The following is a 17,988-nucleotide window of genomic DNA, read 5'->3' on the forward strand; positions in this document are numbered from 1 at the left end:
AAGACAAGGGTATAATTTTTGCTAATGGATTATTATATTCCATTTACATATATTTTTCTAATTATTTTATTCATAAAAAATTATTGCTCCAACTAAATGGCATGAGATTTCTTTCTAAGGGAGGCTTGAGCAATTTGCCAAGCCATCTGGACAATTGATTTAATTAGCAGCACCACTCTCATGCTGACGAGGCTGGGGGAGATGAGAGCTCTTCCCCAGTGCTTGGAGCTGCCTCTGTGTTTCAGCTCTGCTTGTGCAATGAGGGTTTCTAGTGGAGAGGGAGGGCCTCCTTGGAGGAGTCAAATCTGTTATGCAACTTAGGCCTTCGATTCATGGTTCTCAGTTGCAGTGAGCAGTTATGAGAGGAAGAGGACATGGGGGGCTGTGGACAATGGTCTCAAGAAACTTGAGGGTCTGATATACCCTCGGGAGGTGCCACTGCCAAGGAGAAGGCCCCAGTTTTCAAGCTGTGCAGACCTAGCCTAGGTTTAAAACCTAATGGATAGGACATGGAAGCAGAATCATGATGCTTTGTGCAAGCACAGCATCACATGGGGGGACAGAGATCAGCCTCCAAAAGACACATCCCCAACCTCATAGGGAAAGACATTTCAGGACCACAGACAGCGACCAAGCATGTTGCCTCTTCTTCCCAAACGACAGGGAAAATACATTGTTAAAGCAGTCGAAGTGTAATAGGTACCACCAAAGTTTACTAATTAATTAACTTATTTTATAGACAGGATCTCGCTCTGTTGCCCAGGCTGGATCTCAGTGGCAGGATCTTGGCTCACTACAGGCTTGACTTCCTGGGCTCAAGCGATCCTCCCGCCTCAGCTTCCTGAGTAGCTGAGACCACAGGCACATGCCACTATGCCCGGCTAACAGAAGTTTCAATGAAAAATAATGCAAAGGCAGGCAGACATGGAAGGAAGAGCTGTTTTAAGTAGGATGCTGTATCAATCAAGACCCCAGCAGGACAGAGAGGGCAACCTCACAGAGTTTAACTACAGAGAGCTAGCAGGAGGGTCATTTATAGAGCTGCATGAGGAGTTAAAGGAGCCCAGAAGCAATGGTGGAGCCGTCAGGAGTGGAAACAGCATCGAGCCATGAACGTCTTTAAACCTGAGGAGGCAAAAGAAAAGAGCAGTGTTCCCAGAACTGGTGAGAGCTGTGAGTATGGAAAAAGGGGCTGCCTACTTGGGCTGCAGTCATAGGTAGAGAAATGCATTTATTGCCAGAGTCAAAGAGAGGTAGCAAGGGGCCAAGGGGTAAGGCCCTGACCCCCTCTTCTCCCTCCTCCCTCCTTGTCTCATGCTGCTGCCTTCCATTGACTGAGCCCAACCAGAAGCCAGAGGCACGAGAGCTTTGGTTATGGGGTCTGTGCCTTCCGAGAAGGGTATATGGAGGGGCAAATGGAAAATAAACATCACGGAGGGTCAAGGATGGTGCTGTGGTCTGAATGTGGGTCTCCTCTAAACGTGCTGTTGAAATGTAATCCCCAACTTTGGAGGTGGGGCCTCGTGAGAGGTGTTTGGGTCATGGGGGAGGATCCCTTGTGGCTTGGTGCTGTCTTCATCACAGTGAATGAGTTGTCAGGAGATCTCGTCATTTAAAAGTGTGTGGCACCTCCCCTGCCCATTGCTTCTGCTCTGTCAGGTGAGACACCTGCCTCCTCTTTACCTTCTGCCATGCTTGGAAGCTTCTTGAGACCTCCCCAGAAGCAGATGTTGGCACTGTGCTTCCTGTACAGCCTGCAGAGCCATGAGCCAATTAAACCTCTTGTCCTTATAACTTACCCAGTCTCAGGTATTTCTTTATAGCAATGCAAGAATGACCTAAGACAGAAGGCTACTCTGATAAAGTCACATTGGAACAGAAAGCTCAATAAAACAGGCTGAGCCCTGTGGATGTCTGGGCAGGGGAAAGCATGTGTGCAAAGGCCCTGAGGCAGGCTCTGCTTGGTGTGCATAAGAGCAAGGAGGCCATTGTGGCTGGGCAGCATCGGTGGGAAATTAGGAGAAGAAGAGGGCAGGGGGTCAGCAGGGCTGGGCCAGGGCCAGGCAGGTGGGCAGTGTGAAGGCACTCACAGTGTGCAGGATGCTGTGCCTCAGCCTGAGTGGGGGTAAGGTACTGGAAAATTTTAGGCAGAAGACAAACATAATATAATTTTTAAATGGCGACTCTAATGCTTCTATGGGGGAGTAGACTGGAGAAAAGAGGCCAGTTTAAAAATGTATTCAATAAATATCTGTTGAGCACCTACTCCCTGCCATGCTGGTCTAGGGCCTGAGATCATAGCAGTGAACTCAGTCAAAGAAAACCAAACCCGTCTCTTGGTGGACCCTCGTGCAATAGGCCAGGCAAGACATCAAGGTAGCTTCAACTCGGATCTTCATGGCAGACAGCAGGAGGTGGTCGGATTCTGATAGACTTTGAAAACAGAGCCATGATGATTTGCTAATGGATTGGAAATGTGACACGAGGACAAGAGCCCAAGTCTTTTGACCTCAGTGATTGGATAGAGAACACACCAAGAGGGCTGTGAGGACAGGACCAGCCAAGCGCCTGTTTGGGCATCTTCACTTCCAGCTGCTCCTGGGTATATGATGCTGAGGGGCCTTGGACACACATGGTCTGGAGACTGAGGGGGCAGAGCTGGCATTCTGGACAGGGAGTTGTTAGCACACAATGGTATCCTGAGCTATAGCACCCTGTGAAATCACCTAAGGCATGAACCGAGGTGGAGAACGGACGAGGTTCCACGACAGGGGCTGAGTGGCCACCAGCCAGGGACAGTCTGGATTGTGAGAAAGAGAAGCAGAGCTTCAGGAGAAGGCCCAGGAGAGAGGGGTACCCTGGAGGCCGAGAGCAGAGAGGGATAAGGGAAGGAAGGAGTGGCGCGGGGCTGGAGATGAGTGTGGCAGAGAATGGATAATGAAGCCTGGAGACCGAGCACGGGTTTCACAATGTGGAAAGGTGTACATGAACCCGACGAGAACAGTTGGGGTCATCTTTTATTAACATCTAAAGTATCTGCATGAAAGAATGCCTGGAAGGCCCTGTGGAGCCCATCAGGGAATGGCCTCCCTTGTGCTCCCTCCCACATGTGTATGGGAGCCACACTCAGAAAGAGCGGCCACCACCCCTCCAGGTGCAGACCCGGGACACCACGTGATTATTTGCTGCGGTCCCTGAGTGGGGAAAGCGCCAGATCACATTTGGGGCCATAGCTCCTGATGGTTGTCAATGCTGGCAGTTTATGAGCCAGTGTCCTGTTGCTCCTCGCAGAAGTTAGATGCACCAACAGCAGATGCTCCTGGCTAAATCATGCAATCTCATTTTACGAATAGCTCTGTAACCATCTGCATCCTGATTCTCACCTGAGTGCACCAGGTGGACAGGTGAGTGAGAAGCTGAGAGAGACAGGGGGGAAAGAGCCACACTCCAGGCTGTGAGCAGCCACAGGCCAGCCGCATGGGGCAGGGTCAGCATCCTAATAAAGTTCTTCCAAATCTGACAGATGGTGGGAGGGGACACTTCTTTCCTGAAGTACAATCCTTTCAAAGCCTTTTAAATTCAGCTGCTACAATACGTGGCAGCCTCTTTTTTCTGTCTAATGAATTTGTAAAACTGCTTGGATACAAGCAAACTGGCAAATGTCCACCCATAAGCCACTGAGTGACTGAAGGCCGCCCAGAGCCGAGGACCAGGAATGAGGGAGACAGGGAGGCGGGGAGAGCTGGCGATCTCGGCTGCCTCCCAAGACAGCTCCCTCTCCAGAACAATGTTGTCTCCACGACCAATAAAACCAATAGACAGCGGGGACCAAGCATGGCCTCCTGGACTGGAGACAGGGACGGGAGTGTGGAGCTGGACACTTCAGAGGCCTGAAGCCTGGTGAAATGGCAGAAGGCCCTCCACAACTGAAGCTGGTGACGTGTCCTCCAGACAGCAGCAGACACCGGGCACGAAGCATACAGCAGCCCCTCATGCTCTGCTGTTTCAAGGCCTTGGACCCAGCCGTCTGTGATGTAGATGCGGCCGGGTGTCCTCTGCACTGGGACTGAGTAACTAGAGAGAAAGAGGGCCCTGTGGGTGTTCCTATCTCTGCCGAATTCTTCCAGCAGAACACAAAGTAGCTCCTCCAATAATTTTTGGAAAACTTTCCTAAATCCCTAGACATACTCACAGGAAGAGGCAAATGTGGCCGAAGCTTTTGGGTTCATTAGAGGTTGAATTAGTATTTCCAGCATGGTTTCTTAGCAAGCAAACAAGAAAAATAAATAAAATGCCTAGAGAAGCTTGGCGGGCAGATGGAGTCTGGAAGAAGGTGCTTGGACATTTCAAATGCAGTTTGGTAGAGGGCCAACGAGAGCAGGGAGATTTCACTGCACGGGGCGCCAGCACCATGGGCTGCCTTTAGCTGAAAGGAGTCATTGCTGACAAAGGAAATGTGTGTGTGTGTGTGTAAGACAGAGAGCACATGGGTGAGGGTGTGTGTGTAAAAGTATCAAACAAAGACTTTTAATTTGGGGGGTGGTGTGGGGACCACAGACGTCTTTAAAATTCGGTTAATACTGTGGATATTCTTCCAGAAAACATGCACATGCACCCAGAGGAAAAGAGTTTTGTGTTGGGCTTTGATGTTTTCACCATCAGGCCGAGAACTTCAGACCCACGATAACACGCAGAGAGCTTCCATTGGTTCTCAAAGTGCAGCAGACACGAGGCAGCAAGCAGAGCTTCAGGAAGGGCTGTGGAGATGTTTCATGGAAACCTAGGATAGGCCTCCTGCTCTTGTGGGACTTCCTGGGGGGTCTCCTTCCACTTGGAGCAGTTGGAAGGATGGCCGGACCCCAGCCCAGGCACCCAAGGGGCTGTAGAGGCACTTTGTGACATCAGACGGCACTGGTGACCTGGGGCAGGCCCTGCTCTGGTGCTGGTTCTGAATCCGGCCCTTTCATCATCTCCTTCCTGATTCTGGGCGTGGGTTTACCTGAGAGAGGGAGTTTGGAGCAATAGCAGGCAACAGCCAGAGGCAGCCTGCCCAACCACAGTCACAGGGCTCTGGGATTCTCCCAGGTCCTGTGGCCACTGCTGCCTGGATGACGCTGGCTCTAGGCCACCTCTTCTCCCTGTGCTGGCCACAGGGCAGGAGGGACAACCTGCTCTGTCAGTCTGTGTCTAAGAGATGCCACTCAAAACTCACTGTTAGGCCCCACCCCATGTTCAGCAGCGGCAGGGGGCTTGTGGGTCCCAGCCCACCAGGCCGGTCTCAGCAGCGCAGATGTGAGAGCCCTGGACACTGTTACAGGGTTGGGCCTGCGTCTCCCCTTGCTCCACCGCACAGGGCTTGTGCCTTGCATGTGTGTTCACAGCGGTCCACGTCGGTGCACGTCTCCAACAAACGGAAGAATTATCACAGGAATGATGAGAATTGCAGTGGCTGTTTTTCATTTTCAACAAGGTGAGAGCTCTGCCCAGGTGAGGTGTCCTGGCTCTGAAGGAACTTGCTTGAAGGACTCATGGGCCGAGCGAGGGAGATTGCAGGTCCTGTGGTCTTTAAACTTCCCCTGCCACGTCTTCATCCCCATCCTGCATCCCCAGCCTCTGCCTCCTCTGGGCCTGACACTGAGCCCGCAGGGTGCATCCACCCAGAATTGCCGTTGAAGACTCAGCCTCCTCTTTCACGGAAAAACTACTGTGTCTATTTTCAGCCCTGGGTCCTTGCAGAACTTCATGGTACAATAAAAGAAAGAATTCCCAGACCCATGGGTTTCCGAGGAGCTGAGACCTTAGAGCACTAAACTCCAGCCCTGCAGGCCTTCCCCACCTGCCCACCTCTTTCCCCACCTGCCCGCCTCCTTCCCCACCTGCCCGCCTCCTTCCCCACCTGCCCGCCTCCTTCCCCCATCAGGCACTGCAGTCCAAGAGCAGAGCAGCCCTGAGTACAAATCAGAGAAGATATCAGGAATCAGAAGAAAATTAGAGAGAGTGAAAGAAATGGGGGAAATGATTGCTTCTGACCATCCCAGAAGCCAAACCATCAGAGCAAATGGGACCCAAATCCAAAATTGCAGCAAAATGAGTCCAGTTCAGGGGATTTTAAAAACAGACTTGCAGAAACGCAGCTGTGTTCCGGCCCATGACCATGGCCGGGCCCCCTCAGACTCTCGTAACGACTGAAATCGGAAATGGCCAGGGCAGCGGGGAGAGCTGGAGGGGACAGGAAAGTGGACAATTTAGAGAAACTGGAGGCTGGCGGAATGCTCTGCGAGAGCTCTGAGAAGAAGAAGTACATAAGCAGGTCTGCTAAAATGGGATGCCTTTTGGGAGGCCTCCCCATACCCTTCCATGATTATAAGGGAATGAGGGTGATAAGGGGGCCTGCTGAGGCTGTGGAGACGCGGGGCTAGAAAGTCTGAGTGCCCAGAAAAGCTCAGAAGGAAGCCCAGCAGGACACCCGAAGAACCCCACAATGACCACGCTGAGGACCTCAGGACAGCCCCTGTGGCAGCAATCACCCCAGCTTCCCCAGACACCAACAGCCAAAAAGCCTCCCCAGGCTTTGCTTTCCCAACCCTGAGCAGAGATGAGCAGAGGCGGCTGGGTCCTGCACTGCAGACACCCCTGCCCTCCCCTGAGCAGAGATGAGCAGAGGCAGCCGGGTCCTGCACTGCAGACACCCCTGCCCTCCCCTGAGCAGAGATGAGCAGAGGCAGCCGGGTCCTGCACTGCAGACACCCCTGCCCTCCCCTGAGCGACTCCCTGGATGGCTTCTTGCTCAGTTGGCTGCCATCCTTCCCCACCTGGCTGCCCACCTGGCATCTCGACCTCATCATCTTTCCCTGCCCAGATGCCCTCCTCTGGCAGAGTCTGTGGCAAAAGCCCCTGTGCCTCCCTGTTGCTGATGCTGCTATGGGCTGGGTGGAGGCTGGGGGTGGAGGCTGGGATGCCGGGGCTGCAGGGCCACCCTTGCCTCTGCTGTGACATTGGGCTGGGTGGAGGCTGGGCTGCCTGGGGCCTCAGGGCCGCCCTTGCCTCTGCTGTGACCTGCATGTCTCACCTGAGCTCGGCCTGCCTGGCCATCCGGTGGGGCTGGCTGCACCTTTGGGCTTCTGTCTGGGTTTCAGCCCAGCACCTCCTGTCGTCCCTGCAGACAAGGAGGCTTTCCTTCCCACATGTCCCTGGTTGCAGCCCAGCACCTCCTGCCCTCTGCCCTCCCTGCAGATGAGGAGGCTTTCCTTCCCACGTCTCCCTGGCTTTCCTCCAATGGCTGCTTTCTTGTTTCTTCTCATGACCACTCAAGCTCTGGAAAAGCACATTCTTTCCTCGCCCTTCCTATGGAAAAAAAAACCAAAGCCAGAGTCCCACAGGCTGAGGCCCTGAGACGGTGCAGGTGCGAAAGCCCAGAGCTTCAAGGGGTCCCTAGATTGCCCAGTGTGGCCCCTCTGGCCCCGCCCATCAACAGCTTGCAGACAAGAAGCAAAATCCCTGTCCCTGCTGGGACTCTCCTGAGAGCACAATAGAAACCCTTTCAAATCCACTCTGCAGAGCTCAGTGGAGACAAAACTTGTTTGTATTTTGTTCCCCTGATCCAATCTCTTGGTATGTCTTTTTTCTTCTTCCCTGATAGCTAGTCTAAAGCTCGTAACCAAGGACCAGACTTCGTGAAGTCACAGGTCATTTAAGCTACCTGCTGGGCCAGATGGGGGAGTGAATGCCTGGGATTTGCAATCCTGATCTGCAGGTAACTTGATGGAATTATAGGCCAGCACTTACAACAGCTGTGCCCACCCTCGGGAGCAATGCATTTGGAGTCCAAGCCCAGTGACCAGAAGCTCACGGCGGAATCTTCTAGTATGGAAAATGCAGTTCTAGCTCCCTGTGCTCTGTGGATCCCAAGGTGACGCGCTTGAACCAGATGACTTTATTGCTTCTCTTTTTCTTAAGACGTTGTATCAGTAATTATTTGGGATCTTAAACCAACAATTACCAATTACCGATAAGTGTAAAAGGCCCTCATTAGAGGAGTCAGCAGCCTGCTGGGGACAGAGCCCCTGACGGCGCGAGGCAGCACAGCAGACTTTTGGCAGCAGTGCAGAAGATGCTGGAAACGTCCTGAGAACACCGGCAGCCTGCAAAGCCTACGACAGACACTTCTGGTAAAGAGGGAAGTCCTGCCTGGGGTCTCTGTCCTTCTTCATCTTTTCTTCAGCTCCTCTGCCCTGAGGTACCTGGGCTGGGCTGGACAGCTTCCTCTCTTTTCTGACCACTTCTTAGCCTCCTGACCCTCCTTCTCCCCCACCGACTCCTGCCCAACCCAGGTGGCCACCTGATGCTCCATGCATTGCCTCCCTGGAGCCCCCATTCTACCTGAGATTGTCCCCTTCCTCTTGGAGTCCATCCCAAAGATATCACCAGCAATACGGCTTGGGGAGAAAATGGTAGCTGCAGTAACCTGGAAAGCCAGCCTAAGAGGCACTTACATGTGAAAGAGAAGCAGGTGAGTCTCCCCATATGCAAATCTGGGTGCCAGGGAGTGGGTGGGCATGAGGGCTGTCCTAAGCCTTCCAGCCCCTTTGCCTGCTGCACCTGCTAATATCTCCTGGGTGTCTCCTGTGTGCAGTGGGCAGGGCTAGTAAGTATTCACAGCCAACACCTGTCGTCCCTAGGCAAGGAAGTTCTGAAATCTGAGCTCTTCCTTGACACACTTCTACATTCCCTATGGAAGGTCTATGCTAAGATATTCCAGGACAGCCCTTTGGGAAGCTCTCTGATGAGCTGGGACAATTTTCGGATATGAATGACAGCCCTGCAGGTGTGTGCCTGCAGCCAGGGCACATGTCTCTGACAAAAAGCACTGAGTCAGAGCAGTTCTCTGCTTCCTCCAAGGCCACTGAGATGTCCTGTGTCCAGCAGAGTAGCCCAGGAATGTGGACCCACTGGTGCATGTGGGTGCCTTCAATACAGGGCACGAGCCAGTCTGGCTAATCCCAATGCGGTCCGGTCAAGCACTTGAAGCCTGGGAAACGCAGACCTCAGGGAGACTCCCAGCCATGCAGAAGGCCCGCTGAGCTGAGCTGTCCAAAGACATGTTTGAAATCAGAGTTGCAAATATACTCAGGAGGAGTAAGCCCTGGACTGTTTTCTTAAAATTCTCAATTCTCATCATCCACTCTGCTGGCACGATTCCTGAGTGGGCTCCCTCCCCACTGCTTGAATACCCAGGCTTTGCAGTGGCCTTCAGGGTGTGTGGTGGACAGGCCCACCCCAGGCACAGGCAGTAAAGAGGGTATTCTCTGGACAGCATCTAAAAGCAATGCCAGTGATAAAAGACTCCCACAGCCTGGCCTTGCCTTGGAACCCACCGGATCACTGCCCAGTCTCCTGTGATCCTGGGGAACAGCAGCAGGTAATGCCCCCAACTACCCCTCGGTGCTCTAGGAAGTTAAATCCCCCCAACCCTGGTGCTCTGGGAAGTTAAATCCCCCCAACCCTGGTGCTCTGGGAAGTTAAATCTCCCCAACCCTGGTGCTCTGGGAAGTTAAATTCCCTCCCTCCACTCAGGTGCTCTGGGAAGTTAAATCTCCCCAACCCTGGTGCTCTGGGAAGTTAAATTCCCCCAACCCTGGTGCTCTGGGAAGTTAAATTCCCCCAACCCTGGTGCTCTGGGAAGTTACCCGCCCCCAACCCCGGTGCTCTGGGAAGGGGCTCACTACAAAATCCGCGTGACTTAGATGAGGCTCACAGCTGCCTCTGTTTACCTAGGACAGGCCACATCCAGACCCTCCCCTTCCCCATGCTTTGCTGCATGAATGACGAGCTAAACTGTATAATACTTGTCTCCACTGACCACTCTGGACAAAACGCCCACTAATTTGACTTAGCCAACCTTTAGTCAGGTGTGGGGATGCACTTGGAAGCCCAGAGTTGGTATTAAAATAATTAAGATTATTTTAAGCTGAAGATATTTGAGATTCAACAGATGCAGGAAGGAGCCTCATTGGAGCTCCCTTTATCTGACTAAAAGCAGTAACTTCTGGGAAATAAAGGAGCCATACATTTCCTCTTTGGGGCAGTTCTGCTCCCAGGAGAGAGAGCAAGAGTAAGTCTACCAAAAATCCTCTCTCCAGGACAGTTTCATGCCCATGGGGAAGACAGAGTGATCACTCACAGCTGCATAAACGAGCACGATTACATGCATTTGTTCTGCCAAAAACCCATTTGTCGTAACTAAAGAAACCTATTTGTTCTTCTCATGAAGGCCTTTTCTCTCTTATCCCTTCTCCCTGCTGAATTGGGTACCTGCACCCCAGATTCTAGCCACTGCTTTGAGTTAGTCATCACTGAGCACTCCTGCATCGATGAGCTTTGCATGTGTAAATAAACTTTCCCTCCAGTGAACCTGTCCTCTGCCAGTTTAATTTGCAGGCCCCAGACGCTAAGCTTAAAAGGGTAGACAAAACGTCATTTCCTCTCTGACACAGGCTTCTCGCCTTTCCCCAGCTCTGAGCTTTGGCCAACTCTGGAGAATGGGAGTGTGGAACAACTTCTCACAAACAGCGACTCTGGAGAACGTTCCCTGATGAATCGTTTCGTCACACCACACACCGCCCCTTCCTGTTTCTTCCTAGCCTTGTTTACTCCCCGCTGTAAGAAAGAGAGAATCCCTTTCTGCTTGACTTTTGGGACTCTTGCAGATCTCGTGGTCTGAGCTTCTCCCTGTTGCAGGACACCTTTCCCTGTTGCAGTAGGGGTCCTCCTCTTGCGGCAATCATCCTTCTGAATAAAAGTCTCTTTTTACCTAAGTCTGAAATTGTTTTTCTTTGGCAATGCACAGTGCCACAGCCTGGCCTGATGGCGACCACCAGGGACCTAACAGACATGGCCGGGTGGTGCTCTCGTCTGCTCTGGGTTGCGACCGAGCGAGCAACTCGGCTGCAGTGGATGAATAACATTACACTGGAAAGAATGGGGAAGGCTCAAGACACCCCCGAGTCTAGCACAACAAGGCTGGCATAATGTTCATTTCCCTCCTTATCACGTTGCAGACACCAGATGCATTTTGACTCAACTCTACCCAACTTCTACATGAATCTTCATTAATAGGACAGCCTCAACCATCTTGAACCCAGGAAGCAGGGAGGTGCGTGGAGCCCTGTTGATCATCCCCGGCAAACACACCGAGGTCTGCCTTCTCTGAACGCCAGCGCTGGATGCAGCAGAAGGGCCCCAGAATCACCACAGTTTCCACCGATATTCACCCACATCATCTTGTTTTCGATTTCCCCAGGGAAGAGGTATCTTGATTTTCTATTTCTTTCCAGTTCTCTCGTGCTTCTCACTTTAGGTGAGAAAATTCTCTCAGGGCTGAACAGAAGACTATTTGAGCACACAAGGAGTGCGGCTTTGTGAACACATTTCCCAATTTACATTTTCAAGTTGAAGAGGCTTTTGCAAGCCCAGCCCCAAGTGCATAGCACAGACCCAAGAAAGAGAAGGGAGCTGACAGGTCAGGGCTGTCCCGCTCCTGCCTCTGGGCTGCAGGCCCGAACCCTGGCAGCCTCCCCCAAGGATCCTGCGGCCCGCAGCGCCCTCTGAGTTTATCTGGCTGTCCACACGCCACAGAGCTTGGGGAGGACATTTTAGATGTTCTGTGAGGTTAAAAATAACTCCAAAGCTATAAACAGGAGAACGGGGCAGGCTGTAAATCTCTCAGGCACAACACAGTCATTTACTTACCCAGGACATTGTGGAGGGCACCGCCACCCCAGATCACTTGCCTCGAGAAAGATGGCTGGGGCGGCGACTGAGAGCTCCCCACGGGCCTGAGCCAGCCCCGGGAGCCGGCCTCGTGCCCATCCATTCCCAGCAGCACCTGTGCCCTCTGCTGCCCTTGAGGTATTGACAGGGTGACCTTGACAACAGACCCAATTAACCAGAGTGATAGAATCTGGCCTTTGCAAGATTGTGGTCCTGGCCTTAATTTGCTTGCGGGGAGAAATTTTTCCTCTTCGTCTAAACATTAAATGCAAATAAATAACATCCGATGTATTTGAAGTTTCAAAATAAAAACATTTGTAACATATGGGCTTGCTCAAGCTCATATTTGAAAACAGTTTATATATATATAGATAGATAGATAGATAGATACACACAAACACATGCATAATTTTCTTCTACTCAGGAGCAAATCAGCTTTTTAATTATCTACTTTGATCTTGTATAATGATTCTCTGGAGCTGTTTTAAATATTTGCTAATAAAGCCCATAGCCCAGATAAACTATCCAAGAGGGATTTCTCATTGGTCAGCTTCAAAGGCAGGGTTAAGGACAAACTGATCTCTTCTCACCAAGAAATTCTCCAAACAGTCCTGCATAGACCATTGATACATAGGTTTCTGAAATAGTTGATATCCTTCTAGTTTGACTATTAAAAGGCGACATGCTGTCTGCGGGGTCCAGGTATTTATTGCTTTTAAAACACACTGTCCCACATATGAACCCTGAAAACTTTGACCAGACCCTCCCCTATTAACGAAATCAGAGAGGCAGAAGTCTCCCTCTACCCTGTGGCAAGGATTGGGCAAGGGCTGCCTTGGGCAGTTTCTCATTTGACAGCAGCTCCTCCAGGCTGCTGGGAACAGTGCTGGAAATGGGGCCTGTGGGAAGAAAAGGCAAGGGAGGAGGCCAGGGTTGGTTGGAGGCAGGTCTGAATAAGTGGTTCACCTGTCCTAAGATCCCCACCTGTGCTGTGGTCCCCAACCTGTCCTGACTTCTCCACCTATCCTGAGCTCTCCACCTGCCCTGAGCTACCCATCTGAGCTGAGCTCCCCACCTGTCCTGAGGCCCCCCCTTTTCTGAGCTCTCCACTTACCCTAACCTCCCCACCTGCACTGAGCTCCCCACTTGTCCTGAGATACCCACCTGCTCTGAGCTCCCCACCTGCCCTGAGGCCCCCACTTGTTCTGAGCTCCCCACCTGCCCTGAAGCCCCCACCTGTTCTGAGCTCTCCACCTGTTCTGAGATCCCCACCTGTCCTGAGGTCCCCACCTGCTCTGAGCTCTCCACCTGCCCTGAGCTCCCCACCTGCCCTGAAGCCCCCACTTGTTCTGAGCTCTCCACCTGTCCTGAGATCCCCACCTGTCCTGAGTTCCCCACCTGTTCTGAGATCCCCATCTGTGCTGTGGTCCCCGCCCCTGGTGCTGCAGTCTGCACCTGTGCTGCAGGTATGTCCTAGTCCTGTGCAGCTGACCCCTCTGCCTGCCCCTTCCTTTAGACTGTCACCTGCCCTCCACTCCATCACAAATATGAGCACCTCTCTATCTCTGCCCTAACAATACCTCCGTATCTCATATACGGATCAACAGAAGTCCTGGAGCTTTCCTGCTGTGGCTCCCTGCCTGCCCTGCCCCACGGCAGAGTCCTGGGCTCCTCTGGACATTAAATGGGGCAGCAGCAGCTGCCATTTCTGCCAGGAGGCACGGACAGGGGTGCTTCCACAGGCTCCCTCTGGAATGAGGATGACTAGCATTGTCCTGGCTGTTTCCTTGTTCCTGCCTGTGTTCCACCCTGGTCTCTGCTGCTGTCCTGGCCTCTCAGTGCCTCCCTCCAGGTCCAGAGGCCCCTGCTTAGATGAGCCTCATTGCTGGTGAGCCAGTGGCTTTGCCCCTGGTCCCTCTCCATAGCCAACCCTTCCCAGCTGTCACCAGTAACAATGGACCTTGCTTCTTCCCATCACAACGGGCAGCCTTGGCAGGTTAGGGCTTCATCTTCAGCCTGGCCACTTGCCCCTGGTACATCTTGGACCATCTTCGTTTCCTCTCAGCAAATAAAAGCCCTTTCTGAGTCAGGCATTGGAGTAGCAAATGTGATGGGGGGACTCTTACTGCAGACTGAATCTATAGGTCTTTCCTTCTTCCTCTTCTGCTATTTTTTTCTTGGGTTTATTGGTCCCTGACAGATCCACTCAGAGCCCTGGAGATGAACCTCCTCTGTGTCTCCAGCATCATTATGCTTAGGTGACAGTGAGAGCAAGCAGAACTCCATTGATCAAGACTGATGGGACATCCACATCACATCCTGCACCCTCATTACGTGGAGCCTGCAGCATCAGGGAAGGAGTGAAGGAGAGGACTTGCTCTTTCCTTTGCTTACGAAAAGCAAAGGGTCAGGTGCATTACATTTGCCAAGCAGCACATCCCGGTGCCTGGCACACAAGGCAGACGTTCTGTTGGTTCCCACGTGGTGGAAGCTGAGAGGGCAGGCCTGGGGCAGGCTGAACCCCCATGGCACGGGGCCAGTGTTAATCACATAGCGCTCCTGGGCTTGTGGCGCTGGACTGACCCTATGGTTAGTATGGGTGCTGCGCGGAGCCAGTGACCTGAAACACATGCGTCCTGGGGCTGCCAACAGGAATTGGCACGAAGCCTCGCAGGGCCCGGCCCAGCATGCGGGCTGTTTCCTTCTGTCATCTCCACGGCAGAAACTTCCAGAAATCCTCCAAAGGAAAGTGAACTGTTCTGCCGGCAGAGGAAATAAAGGGAAGGTAAAGAGGCCTTAGAAAGTGAAGAGTGGCATCAGAGAAGGACAGGTATGGAGAGGAAATCTGTACTCCTGCCAGCAGGCACGGGATCTGCACCACCAAGTCGGTGCAGACCCCCTGGGAAGTGGAGAACCTGGACTTTGGGTTATAACCCAGAGTATACAAGGAGCATACATGTGTCCATGCCTACAGGGGAGTCTCCACCTGCTCCCTCTGGAATGAGGATGATTGAACAAATGATTGAATAAATCAATAAAGAAAAGAGAAGGAACATGCCTTCCTTTCAGAAGAATTCCTAACCATGTATGTAGACGCTCCCGGCTTCAGGAAGTGGAGCTGAATCCTCTCCCCTCTTCAGGGTGGGCTGGACTTAGTGATTCACTTCCCAAAGAATAGAGGAAAAAGGGAAAAACAGTAACTGTATCGGGGAGGGACCTGGCAGACACCACCTTAACCCCGTGTTCGAGGTTTACTCATCTGCACTTGGTTATGTGGATGTCGACGCCCCTGACGGGTTGTGAGGAGGCGAGCACTTCACCTCCCTGGTAGCCTCCCCCAAAACAAGTATCTCCAGTTTAATTATTAGAAGAAAGTCAGACAGGCCAAGTGAAAGGACATTCTACAAATACCACAGGAGTACACTTCAACACTGTCAAAGTTATAAATCAAAGTGGTGCCTGAGGCTCTGGCACAGCCTGGGGTTTCAGAAGGTTTGATGGCTTCGTGAAACGTGGGGTCCTGAACTGGATCCCAGGGCAGCGAAAGGACATTATGGAAACTGGGAAATCCCAATATGTCTTTAGTTTGGTCGTGTTATGTGAGTTTTAGTGTCTTCGTTTTGATAGATGCATTCCTACATGGGAGATGTCATGGTGGTTAGTTTTAGGGGTCAACTAGGCTGGACAGCAGAGTGCCCCCACATTTGGTCAGACGTGACTCTAGGTGTGTCTGTGAGGGTCCTGGGTGAGATGAATGTCTGAAGTGGTGAACGGAGTGAAGTCAATGCCGTCCCCAGTGTGAGTGGCCTCATCCAATCAGCTGATGGCCTGAGGAGAATGAAAGGCAAGCCTTACCGTAAGTAAAGGGGAGCTCCATCTGCCATCATGACCGCCTTTGAGCTAAGACAATGGGGACTTTTCTGCCTGCAGACTGGAAATGAGGCATGAGCTCTTCCTGGCTCTCAAGGCTGCCGACCGATAAACTTTAACTACACCACCCACTCTCCTGGGTCTCCAGCCTGCTCAGTCACCCTGTGGGTCTTGGAACTTGCTAGCCTCTGTAACCACACGAGCTAATTCCTTATAATCTCTCTCTCCTCTCTCTCTCTCCCTCTCTCTCTCTAGGTATATATCTATACAGATATATTTATAGATCTAGATATTTACATATATCTATATATCTATATATAGATGTATATATAGAGAGAAAGAGGGAGAGAGAGAGAGATATCCAGAATTCTCTCCCTGGTTCTCTGGAACAAGATTGGTTCCAGAGAAACAGAACCAATAGGGTGTGTATGTTTGTGTGTGTGTGTGTGTGTGTGTGTGTGTGTATTTATATATACAAATACACAGAAACACACAGAAACTGTACATATATAAAGAAATACACAGAAACTCTCTCTCTCTCTCCCTCTCTCTCCTTAGAGAGATATATCCAGAATTCATTCATTCATTCTCTGTCTCTCTCTCCATATATATATATATATGTAACTTTAGGGAATGAAAGATAAAGAAAACAAATCTTAAAAATAACCAGAGAGAAACAATGTAGTACCCAAAGGGAGGGAGAAACACAATTGCAAGAACAGTGGATTTCTCATCAGAAACTGTGAAGGCTGAAGGAAGTGGCACAATATTTTTCAAGTGCTGAAAAGAAAGAACTGTCAATCCAGAATTCTATATCCAAAGAGATATACTTCAGGAATAAAGTAGAAGTCTAGACATTCTCAGTTGAAGAAACGCTAAGACAGTTTGTCACCAATAATTCCACACTAAAAGAAAGACTACAGGAAGTTCTCTAAACAGAACAAAATGATTAAAAAATAAGAATCTTGGAACGTCAGGGTGCAAGACAAATAGAACAAACAAATGGACAAATATAATAGATTACCCTTTTCCTTTTAAGTTTTCTAAATTATGCTTGATTCTTAAAGAAAAACAATAGCACTGTATGATGTGTTTCACAAGGCATGTAGAGGAACTATTTCAGGTGATCACATTATAAATGGAGGAGAAAAAAGAAATAAAGGGAAGGAAGATTTGTACACTTCACTGCTTGACTAGGTAAAACACTGACAAGAGTAGACTAGGAAGGAAGATTTGTGCACTTCACTGCTTGACTAGGTAAAACACTGACAAGAGTAGACTATGATTGTCCCTTCATCTATCTTTCTATATCTTATAATTGTCACAATCTTATGGTAATACAGCTTACATTTTACATATATATATATTTAAAATACATATACAGATGGTCCCTGGCTTACAATGGATGGGCTCACAATTTGTTGGCTTTATAATGGGTTTATCGGGATGTAATTCCATTGTAAATTGAGGAGCATCTGGACTTATGGTGGTTCAACTCATGATTTGTCAACTTTGTGATGGGTTTATTAGGATATTAAATGCATTTTTAACTTAAAATATTTTCAACTTACAATTGGTTTATCGGGACATAACCCCATAGTAAGCTGAGGAACATCTGTATATATTATATGTAATATGTATATAAAATATACACAGACACACACATACACATGTATCACCAGATAAATATATACTTAAGATATATGTGTGTATGTGTGTGTATATAAATACACACACATTATCTACTAATATATAGAGCAATCCCTGAAAGTCCTATACAAAGAGATACAATCAAAAACATTATAAAAATACTAAACTGGAACTTGAAACACGTTTTAAAACTGACAGAATAAAGACAACAGAGAAATTTTAAAAATAGAACAGTAAACACACAAAAAAGAGCAGATTTGTGCCATAAAATATCAATAGTTATATTAAATCCAAATGGTTTAAATATACTAATTAAAAGACAAAGAGTATCACAGTGAATTTTTTAAAAAAAGAAAACATGATCCAAATATAAACTATCCACAAGAAGCTCACTTGATATAAAATGGTATATACAAGTTGGAAGTAAAAGGATGGAAAAAAATATACCATGAAAGCATTAAACAAAAGGAAGCAGTAATGGTTATATTTATATCAGATAAAGTAGACATTTTGTTAAAGAAAATTACTAGAGACAGAGAAGAACATTGTATAATAAGAGGGTCAATCCAGCAAGAAAACATTGCTAAATGTGTATATACCAAAGAATAGAAATTCAAAATATCTGAAGCAAAACTGATAGAACTGAAAGAGAAATAGATACATCCATACTTACAGTTGGAGACTGCCACACTGTGCTCC

This window comes from Pan troglodytes, chromosome 8 (genome assembly GCF_028858775.2).
Source record: "Pan troglodytes isolate AG18354 chromosome 8, NHGRI_mPanTro3-v2.0_pri, whole genome shotgun sequence".
Classification (NCBI taxonomy): Eukaryota; Metazoa; Chordata; class Mammalia; order Primates; family Hominidae; genus Pan; species Pan troglodytes.